General features: G+C 45.7%; 1 long non-coding RNA gene across 4 annotated transcripts; it reads right to left on the reverse strand.

Moving 5' to 3' along the window:
• Nucleotides 1-2,000: 2,000 nt before the first annotated feature.
• On the reverse strand, nucleotides 2,001-7,395 carry LOC123061215 (uncharacterized). 4 transcript variants are annotated; one of them, XR_006428777.1, is made up of 4 exons: nucleotides 7,042-7,395; nucleotides 4,143-6,924; nucleotides 3,857-4,054; nucleotides 2,001-2,929 (listed from the first exon to the last, which is right to left on the reverse strand). It is a non-coding gene; the product is annotated as an uncharacterized lncRNA (long non-coding RNA). The 4 variants fall into 4 exon arrangements; XR_006428776.1 differs by lacking the exon at nucleotides 2,001-2,929 and having other exon boundaries at nucleotides 3,087-4,054; nucleotides 4,143-4,252; nucleotides 4,395-6,924; XR_006428775.1 differs by having other exon boundaries at nucleotides 3,857-6,924.
• Between the last annotated feature and the right edge of the window lie 7,923 nt (nucleotides 7,396-15,318).

The following is a 15,318-nucleotide window of genomic DNA, read 5'->3' on the forward strand; positions in this document are numbered from 1 at the left end:
AAAAGGAGAGAAAATCACATCCCGAAGTAGAGTCCACGATCTGGTCGATACGCGGCAAGGGAAAGGGGTCCTTCGGGCAAGCTTTGTTGAGGTCTGTGAAGTCAATGCAAAGCCTCCACTTCCAATTAGCTTTTCGGACCACTACTGGATTTGCCAACCATGTTGGATGCAATACTCCTCTAACCAAACCAGTTGCTTTCAACTTCTTGATCTCTTCGGCAATGAACTGCTGCCTTTCCAAGGCCTGCTTCCATACTTTCTGTTTGACGGGTTGGGCGTGTGGGCAGATAGCAAGGTGGTGCTCAATTACCTCCCTAGGAACACCGGGGATATCATATGGTTGCCAAGCAAACACATCGATATTCACCCACAGGAAGGAAACGAGTGCACTTTCCTATTTGTCATCAAGGGTGGCACTGATAGTGAAAGTACCATCAATGCCAGCCAGCCCTGGCTGGACCCTCTTCACTTGGGGTGCAACAACCTTTGATCTTTTGCTGTTGGAACACTCCGGCACGTCGCCAGCGGGTGCCATGCACTCAGAGGGGGCACGCTTCCTGGACTCCTTGCCGGAGGTCCTATAGTCCCTCTTCTTTCCTTTGTTTTCCTTGGCGGGAACTGCTGCCGCCGCGGCCTCTTCTATGACTGCATCCCCATACATCTTGTTCGCACAGATAATTGCATCCTTCTCATCTGACAGGATAGTGAGGACTCCCAATGGCCTAGGAATTTTCAGGGTGTTGTAAGCATAGTGGGATGCTGCCATGAACTTGGCCAGGGCTGGTCATCCAAGAATCCCATTGTACGTCAGGGGGAGATCAACCACATCAAACACAATCTTCTCAGTCCGAAAGTTCAACTCTCCCCCGAACGTCACTGGCAACGTGATCTTCCCCTTAGGATGACTCCTGCTGGGGTTAACTCCTTGAAACATGCCGGCGGCCTCTAGCTCCTCTTCTCCTATCTGAAGTTTGCTCATAACTGCTGGGGAAATCAGATTCCACCCGACGCCGCCATCCACTAACATCTTTGTGACCTTGAGGTTGCGGATTGTTGGGGAGACCAACAATTACAAGCACCCTACCGCCGTGGTGCGGCAGGGGTGATCCTCTTCATCAAAGATGATGGGCGTGCGAGACCACTTGAGCAGCTTCCGGGCCTCTGGCGATGGTTCCACAACACTGACCTCTCATGCCCATCGCTTGAGTTGGCGATGAGAGGTGTGCAAAGATGCACCTCCGTCAATGCATAGGGCGTCAATGGCCTTATGAAATTCCTGCTCACTAGTTTCCTATTCATCCCCTCCATCACTGACATCATCACAGGTCTCCTTCTCTTGGCCCCTGGCGGGCTTTCCTTGGTTCTGAAAGGGCTTGCCGGGGCGGTTTGCTTCACTTCCTCGGCCCTTACCGCAACAACTTCTGACCTTTCTCCTTACTAGATGACCTGTCGCGCCAAATGGCGCGCAAGACAAACTTGAACCAAGAAGTAAAAGAGATTCCTTTGCCTTTTTTAGCATACAGTTTTGATGTATACTTGTTTATCAAGTTCTATAAATCAATATAGAAATAGTTTGGATTGTTTGTTGTGTAGGAAAGGCGAAAGCCCAATTTAAACTATGAACTGAAAGCAATTATTTTGATGAATTTAGGAGTGCACGTGGGTTTTTATCATATAATGGCCTTGCTTTTGAGTGTATATGATATTGAAAGAACACGAATGTTTGATATCGTAGATAGTCAAATACGCGATTCAAATAGTTTTTGACACAAGTGATACATTGCAGTTAAGTTAGTACTACATGGTAAGATAGGATCAAATGTTTGGTTTTGTTGGCAATTGATACATTGTTCTTCCACAAGGAGAGATTGTCTCCATCTCTATCACTGGATTGGTAGGTCTCATGGTCTTTGATGGTTAAATGAAGCCTCTTGACAACTTCTGCAAGCATTTATGCTCCTGTTTATTTCACCATGGATTGGTGACAGCTGAAACGCATAGGATTACTATAGATTAATGTCCTAGAATTTATCAAGTGACATATATGACTACACTTTTGAAGATTCTCTATGGGCAATGTAGAAGATCTAAGTCAGGCTGCTAAACCAACTACAAAAATAATAATATTTAGGCAATATTTCAAGTGAATGGGTAAGGAATTAATAAAATGGAGAGTTGCACTATCATCGTTAACAGGAGCAAAAGGCATAGACAATGAAGAATATTTGTCTTAGTTCAGAACATACATGAACATGACTATAGACACACAAGATTTATTTTCCTCAATATGCACAATTTAATTTAAAGAAATTCATGTTGCTTTATAGTAGGAAGAACACACGCATCGACAAAAATACAAAAAGGTAAGATCCGAGTAACTATACAGATAGGCGACACAATAAAATGTAAGACATGTCAACATAGAGCGCTGTGTCCAGGAGCAGTTCTTAGGAATAGCAGTCAAATACATGATATAGTAATGGGATCCAACACAATCAACCCATGGTACCTTTTCTACAGAAAAAGCATACAAAAATATGATATAAATGTTTCTTCTGATCTTCTCTACCAAATATTATCAGTCTGATCTTCGTGACTATGATCAGTCTGATAAAATATGCAAGCCATATGATTACTACGAAAAAGATGGACACAAATTTGTGAGCTTCCTTGTGAACAAATCAGAATACATGTGCAATGAATGTCAAAAGAAAATCAAGTTTTCAGATGAAAACTTCTAAAGTAACTCAGGATGTTGCAATCAGCTGACATTATACTGCAACCTAGTGTTGTAGTTCACTATGAGACCTCTATTGAACCATGAAACAAAAAGAATGTTGCTCTCACAAGGAAACACTATCTTTAAAATGATGTCCAGAGACACCTTGTATGTAGTACAATTCCTTTGGATCAGTGCTGTTCAGGTTGACTGTAGAGGCGAAATGTAGCATAAAAATTGAGCAGAAGAGATATAGTTGTGAAATGCAAAAAAAGATATTGATTGGAGATTGCACACAACATAAAAGAAGAAAACCACAAGGCAACCGTATATATTCAGTTATAGCAGAAATAGGAACTTGGGTGTATTTTAGTTCAGAGATATACAAGTGATCTATTTCAGTTTATTCAAGGCACACAGTAACAAGTAGTTCATGAAGGTAAAGGCCTCGCATTGGCTGCAGCTAGCTATGTAAAACAGCCGGATATTGGATGTCTAAACTAAATTGTTGTGCCCCTAAACCTGGAATTATGGTTCAGTTTTAGCTCTTAAGAAATGTCGGCGGAATTTCCTCAACAAATTAAAATGAATATAGCACATAAATCTGACCTGACAGCCCCTCTTTTCTTCTCTCACCTCCTCATGTATTAATATATTGTATTAAATTTTATATTTGGAAACTGGAAGTGTAAGAAAGCTCGACGAATAACTTCCTTGAAATAAATAAGCGACAGCTAAGTGAGGCATACATCCAAGGCAAAATCTTCATGTTTTGTATGCCTACTTTTCACTGATGCTGATGGTTACTTTAGTGTATCCTTGAACGAAAAAGCAAATAAACATGTGCCTTATCGATCAAAAGGTTACTCCCTAGACTAATTATCTAAACAAAATCACCTCTATCAAAAGTCCCCAATGGTTAATTCTAACGTGGAGGAGCAGTGCTGAATTAACTGTTTGACTTCACTATTCCATACCGTATAACAAACAATCAAAGTTCAAGACTATGAATTTAGCAGCATGATGATGATGATATACTTAATCAAATACCATTGCCGTAACAGTAAGGCCTTCTGTTCTATTCCTTCAGTAACAAAGTTGTAGAAAGAGAAGCAACCCAATAAGCCAAATAAATACCTTGCTACTTCCATTTTATCAATTTTACGGTTGGAATATGGTTTCCCCACATAAAGTTGATCCGGACAACCAAGCCAACCATCCAGAAGGTCTGTGTATGTAATTCAGAGGGAGTAGTATTTAAGAGAGTCCTTGCATACAACATGATTCAGGAAAGTTGTGGGATGCCATTATAATTTTAAGGTTGGGGTTGTTTTCCTGAGATAGAATCAAGAAATCGAGATATCCTCAGCACAAGCAGGAGATTAAAAATTGAGGAGCCTACAATGACAACTTGAACTCGTACCTGCTGATGGTCGACAGCCTCCATTGTCCACCCACCCGTGGTCGTCAGGAGTTGCGCCCTTGCCCAAGCCGGGCTAGTGTCTGGCATCGCCAAGCATTATATACATTTGACTTCATTGGCACCATGACATAGTTGCGCAAATAGACACAAAAGAACAACCAACTTATCACTATTTAGTGGAAAGTAGTCGAGACATTGCTGCCTAATGATTAGACGCAGAATACATAGTCCTCTTCTTTTCGGGACTGTTACCTGGAATACAAATGCCAATTTATTTGCTGGTGGTAATTGCATTTTCCATGCATTTTAAGCGTTCTTCACTCAGGTGCTTGCTAATTTGTGAATAAATGCATCTATGTTCGCAGTCGGATTTTAGATTACACTGAAATTATAAAACAATGAATAGCTCATTATGTTATATTGAAATAAAAAATAGAAAGGAAACCGGGGAATGGGTAATCATATATTGGTCTTTGTCTCAAAAGAGGGGAATTGCTTGGTCAGCAAATATATCTATCTGCACCTTGTACATAATATAGATACTCATATATGTGTTCGATGGAAGATGGTTTCAGGGTCTTATTATGACAGCAAAAAAAATAAACAAACTAATTATTTGTATATTCAGGGTAGAATTAAGCTCACAAAATAACATTATGCCACACGATAAGCATGTATAAGGAAAACTAAATGTTCAATAAATATTTATCTAGGACATATGATGTAGTGACTTTTCCTGGAAGAACATATTTCGCAACAATTTGAATAAACCCAAATACAGGCCGCAAAATTTGTTCATCGTGGGGTTATCAAGATTCACAATATAGCTAAGATAATCTGTGCATCACTGATTTATGACGATAAGAAATATGTCCGGCCCTATAGAAACACCATTCATCTTAGTAACCTTAATTATCATAGCACACACATTTGGTTGAGAGCATAAAAATTATAAACCATAAACCAGTCATACTAACACCAAAACCATGATGAACTTTAAAGAAGATAAGTCTTTCCATTCAGAAGAAAAGGCATCAAAGAGGAAAATGGGGAAGAACTCATGTGAGCAAAGTCAGCAGAATAATGTGTAGATCCCACTTATGTTCAGCGCAATCAAGGTTATAGAATTGTTGACAAAATCCCAAACTGAAGAAACGGCAGCGTTCCAGCAAGATCCTCTTCCATGGCAGTCATGTGCAAACACGTGTTGAACTGCTCCGTTGCACTGCGCTCGGTCACGCCGGTGAACTCCAGGCCAATTATTCCAGTGTCACATCACATGATAGATCCATGCAAGACTCTTCTGATCGTGGTAAGTGTGAGCTGCATTCGTACAGAAGTATCCATATATACATGTGCATAATCAAGTGCTAGGAATATGTCTGCCCGTACAGAAACACCATTCATCTTAGCAAGCATCTCACTCCTAATTAAATAAGCTATACGGCTAGAGTAACCATCTACTTGCAATTTCCAAGCCACTCTTCATAAATACTATACCCCATGGTATATGGTCATGTCAAAAAGTGAAATCAGATGAAACTCAACAATCATATGGTACATGTCCATGTCAAAAAGTGATACCAGATAAAACTCACCTTCATACAAAAAAATAAGCATCAAAATATAAGAAAAATGAAGTACCAGTGACAATGAGAATAGGGACTTATCCATACCACCATCTTTGTGAATAAGAACTTTTCTTTCCCTAAACTTCCTGAACCTTTAGCTTGTGTGGCTGCGATATTCTTGAAATGCCAAATTGTATGAGAACAATCACAATTATTTATGTAAAAAGGAGATATCTGTATCTTCTGATCTGGAAGTGTTGTATATGATAATAGTGTAACAAATACACATGTACATGTACACCTAGTAAGTTTACGGTTTACAGGACACACATCGACCAAATATACAGCAAAAGTTCACTTCTGAATTTAGGCAAGCAACATAAAGAACTCATATTAAGATACAACCAAAAATGTGTGCACATACAAGAAACATATGCATGTCAATTCCAGATATTTGAATGAAGCTAAGTAAAATATTACATGACCTTTTATGAAATTTATACTATACAATGCTTAGGCTGTAGCATTACCTGTTCCATTTTCGTCAAAAGAACAATCTGAACTTGGCCCGCAGCTTTACACCAAAAATAAGACCAATAACTTGTAGGCATCACACAATGAACTTTGTAGCTACAGCAGGAGGTTTGTGACCAAATTATGCACTTAAATGAGCAGAAGCACACACAAAAATTAATTTGTGGTCAATATTCAACTTGGTAGCAGATATATCATCAAAATTCTCAGGTATATCATTACAGTACTTAATCCCCATCAGCAATATATCAATTAGATCTATATCTTCGAACCTGCAACAAATTTAGAAATTAAAGAACATTGTTCAAAGAAGAAGATTTTATATGAGACATGAAGAATGTAATATTCTAACTATAAATACTCTCTTGCGCACCGAATAAGATAGCCTTATGCAGAACATATGAACGTGATAGTAGTGTTCAAGAGAGAGGGGGAGATCACTTTGTTCAAACTTTTCATCAAGATTCACCCTCTTCTATTTTTCCTCAGGTCTGCACATGTGTGTTTAAAAAACCATAAATCAAGGAGGCTGCATATTGGCAACCTAGATTGGGGACAGGGTACCATGGCCAGCACCGTCTGGAACTCCAGCCTCGCTGTTCCTTCCCTCCCTGCCATTCTCCTCATCCTCCCCTGCTCCTCCACACCCACCAAGAAGATCATGCCGCCCTGCTCGCCTAGATACAGAAGCACGGCGCGCGGCGCAGCAGATAGAAGGTCAGTGGCATGGGTGAGAAAGAATAGAGGTTGCGCCCAAGTGAACAACAGATTAATGGTGAAAATGAGCAACTTACCTTAAGCCAAGCCGTCCACGGCAGCAGCACCGCCGTAAGAACGGCAGCGACGCGGGTGCAACAGGCGACAAGTTCTCAACAAAGAAGAGCACAACCGCCCAAGAGGAGGCGGATCTGCCACTCCTCTTCGCCTACCCCATCCATCGGTCTGGCCATGTTGCCGGGTGCGCAGAGGCAGGGGAGGAGGAGAGGCAGGGATGGAGAGGGTGGTGGCAGGGGAGGAGGACGTGGTGGCGACGGAGGCGACGAGGCGGCCGAGAGGAAGGAGGGAAGAGGAGGCGGCGGCCAGAGAAGAGGAACGGGGAGAGAAGAGATATTTTGACTGGAGAGGGAGGGGCCGCCCAATCCAGTGCTCGCTGCAGTCCACCCCAATCCCGCGCTCGATTCAGTCCACACCTTTTCTCACCCGAGACACGTGCAAGACACACTACAACGGTGGACCCATGGGTAAAGAAGGCCCACACGTCATTCATTGAAGCACAAAACAATAACGTGGAGAGAAAGGAACGCTTGGATTTTTGACAGCGAGGTAGAAATGCGCCAGCAGGGTAGATCGTGTGGACCAAAATTACGGAGCGACCCAAGTGAACCAGGATGGCGGGTAGCATAGCGGCTTTTTTCCTCAGGTCTGCACATGTGTGTTTAAAAAACCATAAATCAAGGAGGCTGCATATTGGCAACCTAGATTGGGGACAGGGTACCATGGCCAGCACCGTCTGGAACTCCAGCCTCGCTGTTCCTTCCCTCCCTGCCATTCTCCTCATCCTCCCCTGCTCCTCCACACCCACCAAGAAGATCATGCCGCCCTGCTCGCCTAGATACAGAAGCACGGCGCGCGGCGCAGCAGATAGAAGGTCAGTGGCATGGGTGAGAAAGAATAGAGGTTGCGCCAAAGTGAACAACAGATTAATGGTGAAAATGAGCAACTTACCTTAAGCCAAGCCGTCCACGGCAGCAGCACCGGTGCAAGAACGGCAGCGACGCGGGTGCAACAGGCGACAAGTTCTCAACAAAGAAGAGCACAGCCGCCCAAGAGGAGGCGGATCTGCCACTCCTCTTCGCCTACCCCATCCATTGGTCTGGCCATGTTGCCGGGTGCACAGAGGCAGGGGAGGAGGAGAGGCAGGGATGGAGAGGGTGGTGGCAGGGGAGGAGGACATGGTGGCGGCGGAGGCGACGAGGCGGCCGAGAGGAAGGAGGGAAGAGGAGGCGGCGGCCAGAGAAGAGGAACGGGGAGAGAAGAGATATTTTGACTGGAGAGGGAGGGGCCGCCCAATCCAGTGCTCGCTGCAGTCCACCCCAATCCCGCGCTCGATTCAGTCCACACCTTTTCTCACCCGAGACACGTGCAAGACACACTACAACGGTGGACCCACGGGTAAAGAAGGCCCACGCGTCATTCATTGAAGCACAAAACAATAACGTGGAGAGAAAGGAACGCTTGGATTTTTGACAGCGAGGTAGAAATGCGCCAGCAGGGTAGATCGTGTGGACCAAAATTACGGAGCGACCCAAGTGAACCAGGATGGCGGGTAGCATAGCGGCTTTTATATGTTAGATCACGCTTATCATACTCTGCCCTCTATCTCTTCACAAGCTGCTCAACCTGATAACACTCCTGAAGGTCAGGGCCCTTGGTCCGATGGATCTTGCAGTACGGCCCATCACCTTACCCAACTTTTTCCGCGACAGCGGCCTCCCGGCAGGCAACGCATGCGGCAGCTTCCTTGCCGGTGCCAGGTGTGCCCGAACCTTCAACAGTCATCACTGTCTTATCCCTTAGCTTCTTGCTACGCTTCTTGCCCTTCCTCTGACTGGTTGATTCATCCTCATCCTCTAAATCAACATTAATGCAATCTTCCTCTCCGGGCAGCTTCCTTCCTTCTTCCATCTGGGCACGTTTATCCACCAGTGTATATAGTTCTTTTACAGTCTTGGGCAACCGCACATTCATTTGGGAACGAATGCAGCGGTTGCACACATTAGACTGGAAAGCTGCTATAACAGCTGCCAAATGGATATTTGGAATATTTCTATGAACTCTACCGAATCTCTGTAAATACTTACGAAGGGTTTCTCCTTCCTTCTGCTGGAGAAGCTGCAGGTTGCTGGGTCTGCCGAGCTCTTGGTGGCCAGCGGTGAAAGCACGGATGAACTCGTGGCACAGGTCTGCCCATGACGAAATGGAGTTCTACGGCAGGTGCATTAGCCAAGACCTCACATTGGACTTGAGGGCCAAAGGGAAGTAGTTGGCGAACACCTTCTCATGTCTTCCCCCGGCAGCCTGAACAATGATGGTGTAGATGCTCAGGAACTCTGTCAGGTTCAGCCTCTCATCGTATTTCTCAGGTATCTCTGGCTTGAACTTGCGAACGGATGGCCAACAGACTTGCCGCAACTCTCGTGTGAAGGCAGGGCAGCCAACCTCGAAGGGTAGGCACCCATCAACACCAAGTGCAGGCTCATCACCGTTGAGGCCGTCACACCCGTCGGCCTGGCAGGGATTGTTGCGGCGCCGCTCGACGACGACGCGCGCGTCCTCCCGTTGCCTGTCTTCTGGGGTTCGACATTGGCCTGGACGTGCTCGAGGGTCAGAAGAGGCCATCAAGACGTTGTCAGGGTCTTGATTCTTCCGCATGCTCGCTGACTGCCGTGGCAGGGACAGAACCATGGGGACGACCCCCTTCATACGACTACCGACGCGGGCGGTGGCTGTTGCCTGGGGAGGTTCCAGTGGGCTGGTTCATCGTGAGCCCCCAGCGTCGGCAAAATCGATCAAGCTTTGGATGGTGGCGCGCCACTCATCCATCTGCTCGGATGCTGGCGGGAGCCTCAGTAATAACTGAGCTCGCGCCATGGCCTCCATGGCCATACTTGGCATGGATGTCGATGACGTCGACCGCACCGTCGCCTGCCTCCGGATGGTGCCAGTGGTGACAGCGACGACGCCGCACCCACGCTGCAGTGGGGGACCATCGGGGCAGCGGGGTCGCGCGGCGGTGGTGCTTGAAGATCAGCAGATCTGTTGAGCGCAGTAGAGCTCGCGCCATGGCCTCCATGGCCATACTTGGCATGGATGTCGATGACGTCGACCGCACCGTCGCCTGCCTCCGGATGGTGCCAGTGGTGACGGCGACGACGCCGCACCCACGCTGCAGTGGGGGACCATCGGGGCAGCGGGGTCGCGCGGCAGTGGTGCTTGAAGATCAGCAGATCTGTTGAGCGCAGTAGCCTAGTTGGCTCGTCCAGGAGGAGGGGCGTGCACAGCGGCCGCTCCCACGATGGGGGTGACCGGAGGGCGATGGTTCGCCCTGGACCGAGCACCGTTGCTGCGGCTATGCTCGTCAGTGAGGGGAGGGGCGCGGACAGAGTGACCCCTTCACCCGTACCATGCGGAGCTTGACCGTCGAGATGATGCTGATGTTGTCTCCTCCAATAGCTTTGGCTCTCGCGTGGGCCGCGGGGGCGGCGGTAACGGTACCACCCGCTCCAACCGCGCCCCTAGCGATGTCCACGTCCTCGCGAGCTCCCGTGTTCCCCGCAGCGTTGGAGGCCACGGGTGGGGAAGCCATTGAGGTGGAAGGATGGGCTGAGGTGCTAGATTTCTTCTGGCGCACCAAAGATATCGTGGGATTTCCGCGGCCACCTATGGGACTGGGTGGCCCCTTGCTGGTTCAGCAGGGGGACGACACGTTGCACAAAGAGCAGACCAGCGCACGACCGCATGGTAGATAGCACACAATCGATTTACCCAGGTTCGGGCCGCTGCGAGGCGTAAGACCCTACTCTTGCTTTAGTGGATTGATGGACGAATGGATGTGGTGGTGCGTAGTACACTTGCCTGGCAAGGTTTGTCTGCGGCTACTACGTGTATGTGGTGGCTTGGGGTTGTCAACTTTCCAACCTTCTCCTACAAGTGCCATGGGCCTCCTTTTATAGATTAAGGGGCCACCACAGTGGAAAAGTGGTCATTATCCACTGATATGATAGCAAACAGTGATATCATACCTAACTCTGTGGGCTGACAGGGTGCATTAAATGCACCGCTTAGTGTCACGTCACTGGGCGCCCGGCAAGGCCTGCCAGGCTATTTTGCCAGCTCCACTCCTGCTCTCTTGACACGTCGCAGGACGGGTGTCATCTATATGCTTCTCTGCAGGAAATGGCTGCCATGTGGCGAATGACTGCCACTTAATCACCTTGCGGTTTGACACTACACTGATTGACGATGTGGGTCCTGCTTGAGTGGTTGGTGGGGCGGTTCTGCCCTCGTGAGCCCCGGCAGGCCCTGCCGGGGAGCCTTGGTTGCTTTGCTTCTGGTGGTGGGCTCGCCCCTTGCCGGGCTCACCTGCCCGGCAAGGGAGGCCCTTCTCTTACCGATATTCTTCTCCTTGGGCTTAGCCTTAGTTCCCCTGAGCTGCATGTTGGTTCTTCAAATCTCTTGGTCTTTCAATCACTGCCTTGAGCTGGTGCTTCAATCTTGATCTTGTGTCTGTGCACAGTTAGTCAACAGACCTAGGGTTTGTTGCACCGCCACTGCCACATGGGGCGAGTCGTGTCGGATGTCACTAGGGAAAACCGCCTCAGCTCCGTAAACCATGAAAAAGGTCTATTGCCCATGGATCTGTTGGGGTTAGTATTAATACTCCAAAGCACTGAAGGTAACTCCTCAGCCCAACAACCGGGCGTCCGTTTCAGAGGGACCATAAGCCGGGGTTTTATGCCTCTCAAGATTTCTTGGTTGGCTCTTTCATCTTGACCATTGGACTGCGGGTGAGCCACTGATGAAATGTCAAGCCGAATGTGCTCTCATTGACAGAATTCTTTCACTGCGCCTTTAGACAAATTCGTGCCATTGTCAGTTATAATGCTGTGAGGGTAACCAAAATGGAAAATCACCTCTTTGATGATTTGAACCGCCGTTGCTGCGTCACACTTACTGACCGGCTCCGCCTCCACCAACTTTTGTAAACTTATCAACTGCCACCAAGAGGTGAGTCTTTTTGTCCTTAGACCTTTTAAAAGGCCCAACCATATCCAGCCCCCAAATGGCAAATGGCCAAGTAATTGGAATCATCCTCAATTCTTGAGCTGACACATGAGCTCGTTTTGAAAATTTCTGACAACCATCGCACTTGCTAACCAGATCTTCTGCATCAGCGTGAGCCGTCAACCAATAAAACCCATGACGAAAGGCTTTAACCACTAGAGACTTTAAGCCGGCATGATGGCCACAATCTCCTTCATGAATCTCCCGTAGGATTTCATGGCCTTCATCAGGAGAAACACACTGCTGGAACACTCTTGTGATGCTGCATCGGTGTAACTCGCCATTGACGATGGTCATTGACTTGGACCGCCGGGTTATTTGCCTGGCTAAAGTTTCATCCTTAGGCAATTCTCCCTGGGTCATATAAGCTAAATAAGGAACTGTCCAATCCTGGGTGGCATGAAGAGCCGCCACTAATTGTGCCTCCGGGTTAGGGATTGCAAGATCCTCTTCTGTTGGCAATTTAACTGAAGGGTTATGTAGGATATCAAGAAAAATATTAGGAGGCACCGGCTTACGCTGAGATCCGAGCCGGCTTAAAGCATCAGCTGCCTCGTTCTTTCTATGATCAATGTGCTCCACTTGATAAACTTTGAAGTGACCAGCAATGGCGTCAACCGCCCGACGATAAGCCGCCATGAGTGGGTCTTTAGAATCCCAAGTACCTGAAACTTGCTGAGCCACCAAGCCTGAATCACCAAAGCACCTGACGCATCTTAAATTCATCTCCTTGGCCGCGCGTAGGCCATGAAGCAAGGCTTCATGCTCAGCTGCACTGTTAGTGTAAGGGAACATTAATCGTAGCACGTAACAAAATTTATCACCATGCGGGGAAGTAAAGATAACTCTAGCCCCCGAGCCCTCAAGCTGCCGAGACCCATCAAAATGGATTGTCCAGTAACTGTTATCCGACTTATCCTCAGGCATTTGAAACTCTGTCCACTCGTTGATGAATCGATAAGATCTTGAGATTTGATAGTTGTCCTTGGGGTATATTTCAACCCATGAGGTCCCAGTTCAATGGCCCACTTGGCCACTCGTCCTGTGGCTTCTCTATTTTGAATTATATCACCTAGAGGGGCTGAACTAACCACACTAATGGGATGACCAAGAAAATACTACTTCAATTTGCGACTGGCCATAAACACCCCATATACTAGCTTCTGCCAATGAGGATATCTTTGCTTTGACTCAATCAGAAGTTCACTGACATAATAAACCTGTCTTTGAACCGGATATTCCTTACTAGGCTCCTTCCAATCCACCACGACTACAACGCTGACGGCTCTGTTGTTTGCCGCTACATAAAAGAGCAATGGTTCCTTCTCAATGGGAGTTGCGAGAACCGGTGGCTCAGCGAGCTGCTTTTTAAGCGCCCCAAACGCCTCGTTGGCAGCATCACTCCAAACAAAATGATCTGTATTCTTCATCATTTGGTATAAAGGAATAGCCTTCTCTCCAGGCGGCTTATAAACCGGCTTAAAGCTGCAATATGACCCACACGCCATTGAACATCATTGATAGAAGAGGTCATCGCCCACGATATTTTTTCAATAACCTTTTGCAATAGCAAAACCCAATTAGCAGGCTAATTCGCCATTAGCAGGCTAATTGCCCTATTATTAATAATCCATTTATTAATCTAATTGACATTCATATTAAGCACATAATATATTTCATTTCCATATTAAGGAAGCAGAATTTCATAATTGAAATACATCAGAGTACAACATGATATAGCTTCAGCACTCAGCTACCCCATTACACAACTACACCAGCACCAAGTTCCACATGCAACATGTAGAACCTTTCAAAATTAGCATCATAGACGGTATATAGACAGATGCATCTCATCTGGAGAACTACTGAAGCGGAAGGCAAATATTGAGCCTTCATTCATGTTGAAGGTCTTTGCAACTTTAGGCCAGTGCCCGTGGATGATTGACCATCCGTCCTTCGTCCTCTTCAGGAACACTTCAATATTGAACCGTGGGTGTTGTATGAAAACCTTCCTCGCCTCCTGACCATATAGGTGGTTTGAGAGGTAATCATCAGTGAACAGCTTTGGAAAGGCCTAAAAACAAGGATGTGCATAAATATCTTCTCTATATTGGAAATGGGGCAAAGGAATAAAAAAAGACAAGGTATAATAGTTAGTACCATCTTGTAGTGAACTGATGTCTTCTTCATTGTGCAGACAAAGATCTTGTTGTTTTTTGTCGCTAATTTCTTTATCCCAACAATCTTTCCGAGTTTCTTGATTTGATTGATATTCATGGACAACTCATTTCCCCATATGCAAAAAGGGTCGAACAGTGGGTCAAAACCTCTGACAGCAGGACCTACATGTGCAAGACCAAATTGTTAAAACCTAAATATTAGGATGGTTCCTGCAATTGCACAATAATGTGCTATTAGACAATGACCATGCACGTGCTAACCTCGATTGTAAACCTCAATGCCTCCCATTGTTTCCCTGCAACACATATACGGTAGTTAGTCATCAGGTTAAGTAAGGGTTCGCATGCTATCAGTAAACTATGTTGATGAAAAATAAGCACATTGCAGATTCATCAGATTAATTCAAGCCACATGGAAAACCCATTTATCCAAACCAAGCATGATTAAGAACTAGGAAATATAGCACTTGTATATGTTTCTCATGTATTAAGTACAACCAAATTCGATTTATTCCTCACATGCATAACAATACAAAATTCTACCCACGACAATTGGACATCACATTGCAGAATTGAACCAAGCAGTCAACTAAACACCACAACAAATGATCCAAACATTAACTGAGCACCACATGTCACAATATAACATACTCCTAATAGAATATTAGACAGTTAACCAAACACTTAACTACATCCAACTATAGCAATTGCATTTGTTTCTCATGTATTTACTACAGCCAAATTCAATTTATTCCTCACATGGTATACAATAACAGAATGCACCCACAACTATTGAACAACGCATTGCAGAATTGAATAGAATAGTTAACTAAACACCACAACGTAAATGAACCAAATGTTAATTGAGCACCACATTGCACAATGTATAACCAAACCAAGCATGCTTGACAACTTGGAAATGTAGCAATTGTATTCGTTTCTCATGTATTTGGTAAAGATAAATTCAATTTATTGCTCACATGGAAGACAATACAAAATTGCAGCCTGAAGAATTGAACATCACATTTGCACAATTGAACCAAACAG

Source organism: Triticum aestivum, chromosome 3A (genome assembly GCF_018294505.1).
Source record: "Triticum aestivum cultivar Chinese Spring chromosome 3A, IWGSC CS RefSeq v2.1, whole genome shotgun sequence".
In the NCBI taxonomy this organism is placed as follows: domain Eukaryota; kingdom Viridiplantae; phylum Streptophyta; class Magnoliopsida; order Poales; family Poaceae; genus Triticum; species Triticum aestivum.